The sequence below is a fragment of the Cricetulus griseus genome (assembly GCF_003668045.3).
Source record: "Cricetulus griseus strain 17A/GY chromosome 1 unlocalized genomic scaffold, alternate assembly CriGri-PICRH-1.0 chr1_1, whole genome shotgun sequence".
Lineage (NCBI taxonomy): Eukaryota > Metazoa > Chordata > Mammalia > Rodentia > Cricetidae > Cricetulus > Cricetulus griseus.
The window spans coordinates 93,144,793-93,151,050 of NW_023276807.1; positions in this window are offsets into that span (position 1 = coordinate 93,144,793).

A 6,258-nucleotide genomic window follows, 5' to 3' on the forward strand; every position below is an offset into this window, starting at 1 on the left:
GTGGCTTTCCAGAGTGCATTTCAGAAATCCCAACCGAGAGTAATAATGTTAGTGTAGTGGGTAAATAGCCTCTAACCTTGTCATAGAGAGGTAACTACATGCTGGCCCTGGGTCTAAGGCCAGTGTCAGGGTATTGTAGGCTTACTGATAGGATGTGAGCATCTGACTTTGCAGGAGCTTAGGGAATAAACCAGAGTGGGTATGGAATTCATGTGGGTCAGCTGAGTGACTGTGATGGGTGTGGCCACTTTTTGAGACTGAGTCGCCCTTGTATTGGTAGCAGGACAGTTCTGCTTTAACTGTAGTCTTTCATGATATGAGACAACAGAGCTCTGGTCATGATTCATTGTGAGCCTCATATGAATGTCCATGCCATAAGGACAAGGCAACTGGTTTACCAGCAAATAATTAAGGCCTGGATGATGCCATTTCCTATAGTATCTGAGGTCTGGCCATCAATAAGTTTGTTCAGAGGAGACTTGGCAAAGGCTGCAGTATGGCTGCTTGGCTCCTTTCCCAGAGAAAAACGAAGAAAAGCTCTCACAGACTGGATGAATGTCACTGTGCACCCAGAAGTACCCCAGACACTCTTAAAGACATTTCCTCACTTAATCCTCACAGTAACAGCAATGTGAAATAGCTGGGATGATCCCTCTTTCCATTAGAATGTGCATTTAAAATGCTTATTTTTAGACAAAGGAATCTTGCATGTTCTAAACAGCAGTCTCAGAAATAACATAAGATATTCAGATTAATTCAGACTTTGCAGGAATCCTGTGGTTCAGTTTCTTATTAGTAATTTTTGGAAATATAGGCTTGGCTGACAGCATGACCCAGTACTTTTAGTTAAGTGAGTAAGAATACATAGATATTTAAGTACATGATAGGACATGTTAATACTTTTTAAATGTATGTAGGACCTCTGCATATCACCCAAGGAATAAGATACCACTGAATCAAACATGCATCTAGTACTGTGTTGAGGTCCGAGCAAGACACAGGAAACATAAAACAAAGCAGATCCCATGGGATATAGGATCGTGCCTTTACGATAAATCCCTGTCTAAGGAATTCTAGTTACAGCTTTAATATTTGATCTTGAGGATTCTGGAGAGTTTAATAGGCCACTTGACTAGCCTAATGGAGGTGAACGAAAGAGGAATTCAAAGAGAGCACAAAAAGATGGATATGGCGTTCCCTGTGGGTGTTTTTAAATGATTTAGTTCATGTTCATGGGTCAGTGTTGAGGATATGTTTTGGTCTACTTGTAAATAGATAATTCATTTTCCTATTTGCTTTGAATTTAGGATCCAATTAAGTACAAATAACGCCTTATTCTACAGTGACAGTACCGTATTTAATTCTCAAAGGGCAGATGCTTCTTTGTTCTTTCATACCAAGACAATACTCTTACTCCTCTCATTTTCAAAAAGTACTTTGTAGCAGCTGTAAAAATAAAGACAAAAATTTTTGGTAGTTAACACAGAGTGATTTCTAATAGTCACTGTCAGAGAAAAGAACATTCAGAAGCTGTTTGTGGTATGTCTTTGGGGCAAGAAATGAAGGAAAAATGGATATTTTCTTTCTTTGGGGAATACCATAAGAGAAATAGTAGATGTCTGATGAAAATAGAAGTGAGACTCCCTCAAACATTCTTTTTTATATGATTTTGATTTTGAGATGTAAGGTGTTTTACATATTTAGAAAACAAGATAGTACCAAAGTTGAAGTTGAATCATGAATTTGAAAAAAAAAAATGTGGTCTGAATATATAAAATTGATAACACAGTTGAGACTGTTCAACATAGCTACAGTGAAGCCTTTCATAAAACTCAGTCATGATCCCAAAAGTCCTATGGAAATGCAAGAGACCCAGGACAGCCAAAGTAACCCTGAGAAACAACAGTGAACAGCATGCAGGACTTGTTTTACCTGATTTCAGTGCTCGCAAGAAAAGCCTTCCAACCAGTGTTGCTAGCCAACCAGTGTTGCCAGGCAACCTGTGCTCAGGGCAACCAGTGCTGCCAGGGCAGCTGTGTATCTATATGCAAAAGAATGAAATTGGACTCAGTATTTATATTATACAGACATACAGTGGATTACATGCTATAATTTAAATTTATTACTATTATTACTGTGTGTTATGTGCACACATGCACACATAATTGAGTATGGATACATGTGATGTGGTGGAGGGCAGAGTACTATTTTGTGGAGTCAGTTCTCTCCTCCCACCTTTACATAGATTCCAAGAATTAAACCCAGGTTGCTAGGTTTTTGCAGCAAGCACCTTAACCGTGGAGCCATATTGCTGGCCCAGATCACAGACTATAATCTAAGAGCCCAAAATGAGAAAAGTCTTAAAACAAAACAAGAATAGCAACCTTTATCTTAACAAAATGTAGAATACATTCATTGGCAAATTCTTCTGTATAGGACTATCTTTCATTGATATAACAGAGTTCCTGAGGATTGCTGATTTATAAAGAGTAGAAGGATCAGGCAGTGTTGCATGCCTTTAATCCCAACATTCAGGAAGCAGAGTCAGAGGGATCTCTATGAGTTGGAGGCAAGCCTGGTCTACAAAGTGGTTTTCAGGACAGCTAGAGTTATTACACAGAGAAACCCTGTCTCAAGAAGAAAAACAAAATGGAGTTTTATTTTGGCTCCCATCTCTGAAGTATGGAAGTCCAAAATCAGCATCTGTACCTGATTGTGCTCTCATACTGCATCATAACATAGTAGAAAACTAAAACATGTGAGCGTGTGAAATGAGACACAGTGCTAGGGGTGACCTTTCTCATACCTGCATTTGCCAATCATTAGTCCTTGTGGTGACTAATCCCATCCTGAAAACACTGTATTAATCTGGATGACCCATTCACTTCTTGCAAGTTTTTGCATTGCAGGATTTTAACATGCATTATGGAGGGTACAAACCATATTGAAACTACAGCTGGAGTAAGGCCCTTTCTCTAAGCGTGAATGGAGCTTATATAGCTCTCAACCTCAGCTTTCTCAGGGCACCCAGCTCCTGGGACAGGTGAGGCTAAAACCAGCTTGTCTCTGCTTCCTGTTGCATACACCAGCATTGTTGGCATGGAGGACAACTGCCTTTTCCTATATTACATCAAGACCCCTATAATTGTCATGGGGTTTGATACTTAAGGTTCAAGAACATATTTTATGCAATTTATTAATGAAAGAAGTTGAAATTTCCTTTCATAAGGGACAAGGACAATAAAAGATAGTTATACCGAATCAGGGGGAATGCGTTTTCACTTTAGTAAGTCTCATTCTTTCACAGTTTGCTTGATGACTTCTAGGAAGACTATTTTAAAAATAAGGATAGTGATCATTATCTGATTTGTCCACAAAGAATATATAATACTAATATATTAATATTATATATATAGTATATATATATCAGTTGTTTGTTGTTACTATAGTTTGGGTCTGGAATGTCCCCCAGACCCATGGTTAAAGACCTGGTCCTCAGGGTGGTACTTTAGGGTAGTAAAATCCAGTGTAAGGGAGTTAACGTTGTTGAAGGTGCACCTTTCAAAGGGCTATGAATATTCACCACTGGGTCTCTCTTTGCTTTCTAACTACCACTAGATAACAGAACAAGCCTCCTCACCAGCATGTATCATTAAGAACTGTGCCAGCATAGGCCTAAAGCAATAGAGCCCTCCAGCCACAGGGTGAAATAGATAAACCCCATAATTTATTACCTTGCTGTCAGTTTCTACTTGACATAGCTGGGAAGAAGGAGGGTCGGTTGAGGAATTACCTCTATGGCACGAGTCTGTGAGCAGATCTATAGGTGCTTTTTCTTAATTGCTAATTTATGTAATAGGAGGGTACAGCCAACCGTGGGTGGTTCCATCCCCAGACAGGTGGGGCTGGGCTGTATTAAGAAAGGAAACTGAGCGAGCCAGAGGGAGCAAACCAGTAAGGATTATTCCTCCATTGTCTCTGCTTCAAGGTCCTGTATCCAGATTTCTGCTTTAGTTCCTATCCTGAGTTTCCTTAGTGATGAACTGTAATGTCAAAGAGTAAGCCAAATAAATCCTTTCTTCCCCCAAGTTGCTTTGGGTCATGTTTATCCCATCAGTGGGAATCTAGCTAGGACAATTGTATTCCTCAAGTATTTTGCCCAGGTGACTGAAAAGTTTTCCAGAGTTGTTAAATTTATATCTCATTACTTTACCTGATTTTAATTAAATTATATAATTGGTCACATGGACAACTGGTAGTGATAAACGTGAATACATAACCCGTTCTGCTTTATCAATTATCGTAACAAGCTAGTAGGAGGAATTACTGGTGGGTGTAAAGGGTTGAGGGGACTTTGGTTTTGCTTACTAGAGACAGGAGAAGCCGTGTTTGCAGTACTGCCACACGTGGACTTTGGTCAATAGAATGCCTATCATGCACTTCATTTGATAGAGCTATTTCGTGGTCATACCCACCCTGTGCAGAGAGCATGGGCCTCCACTCAGGGCTAGGTCTGCTGACTCCTGCTACTCTGATCAGTGAAAACTGCAGGATGGTCAAAGTGCGTAAATAAATCAGAGTCTTCAGTGAGATGTAAAACTAAGGAGAAAGGAAAGTGTCAAGCAAAAATAAAAGCTGTGGCAGAAATGTGAGTGTGTCTTGCTTGGAGAAGTGACATTGCAAAATGTAATTCATTAAGAAAAATGTTGTTAAAGCTGGGCAGTGATGGCCCATGCCTTTAATCCCAGGACTCTGGGCCAGCCTGGTACAGAGCTAGTTCCAGGACAGGCTCCAAAGCTACAGAGAAACCCTGTCTCGAAAAACAAAAAACAAACAAACAAAAAGTAGTTAAAGGGAGAAACATTGTTATCGTTCTATAATTCAGATGATCTGCTCTTGAAGAATTTCCCAGATTCCTTGTTCTTCCCTCATTGCTAGTGTGGTTTATTATATAAAAATGGACTCACTTTGTGCTGTCTTTCTAGGGTTTTGTTCTGTGGAGCACATGATGAGGATATATTTTCAGGAAAGCCTGTGCAGGTTAAGCAGCAGATTTTTGTACTAGTTTGTGGTTTTCATGTATTCTTTTCTCCATCAAAGATTCCATTCCAGGTTACAGTACTCCTGCTTTCTTTGGTTGACCCCTAGAAATAGGGCCTTCCTCTCACCATATTCTTAATTCTGTGGGCGACAAAGAGGCCAACATCTGGTTGGTGTGACTCCAAGCAGCCCAAGAAACGCAAGAGACATACAGATTGGTTGGAAAGTTGCCCCATTTACATGTACTAGATGAGTATAAAGGCAAAAATTACATAAATAGGCAGCCTACTTTAGCAAAGGGCATGTTTAGGAGTCATAATTAATCCAGTATTTTACTCTATATTAGAAATATCCGGCCACTGAACTTCTACCTAATCAATTTGGTAAAAGTTATTTTTTATTGAACTTTCATTTGTAAGATCTCAAAAACTTTAGCTACAAAAAATACCTTTCTTTCAAGAAAAATACATTCACACACAGAGGCACATACATATACATATATCTGTTTACCTTTCAATACATACGCACACACGCACACACACACTCACACACAGACACACGTAGACAGCACAAGCACACATACAGACACACACACACACCAACACCATCTTCCATCTAGCTGCCTAGGACTGTCTCAAGTTTAAAACTGAGAAAAATGAATCTTCATTTCCTTTACATCAACTACCCCTAAAGGAAGAATAGTCTTATTTACCCATTATATCCAGAGATCAAGAGCCTCAGGAAGTCTTGTACAAAAAGGCAGTGGGAGTCTTTGAGAGGGAGAAATGAACATGATCCCCCCACAGCCTGCAGGTGCCAGGACAATTCAAGAAGGCAAATGACTCCAAGGGAACTAGATCTCAAGCTCACTGTATTTCTAGAGTCAATTCCAGTTGGGAAGTAATCTAAGGGAATTGTTGGCTGGTTGTGTTGAAGTTTCAAATCCTATGATTTTGTAAGTCAGACAAGAAAGAATGGGGTGTTCCTAATTTAGTAATGGAGGGTGTGGACTGTGCAAGTTATGATGGTATTCAAAGTTCACTGATCTTATAAGACATCACACCCTAAAGGTATGCTTCTGGTTTGTAGAGATGCCAGTCTGAGTGAGCTATGATGAGCTTTTGTGATGTGCTGTACCCTAATGGTGCTGACACAAAGTAGGTATGGGGTCCCATCTATATCATTTTGTGAAAACCCTAGAATTTTTCTTTTAATATT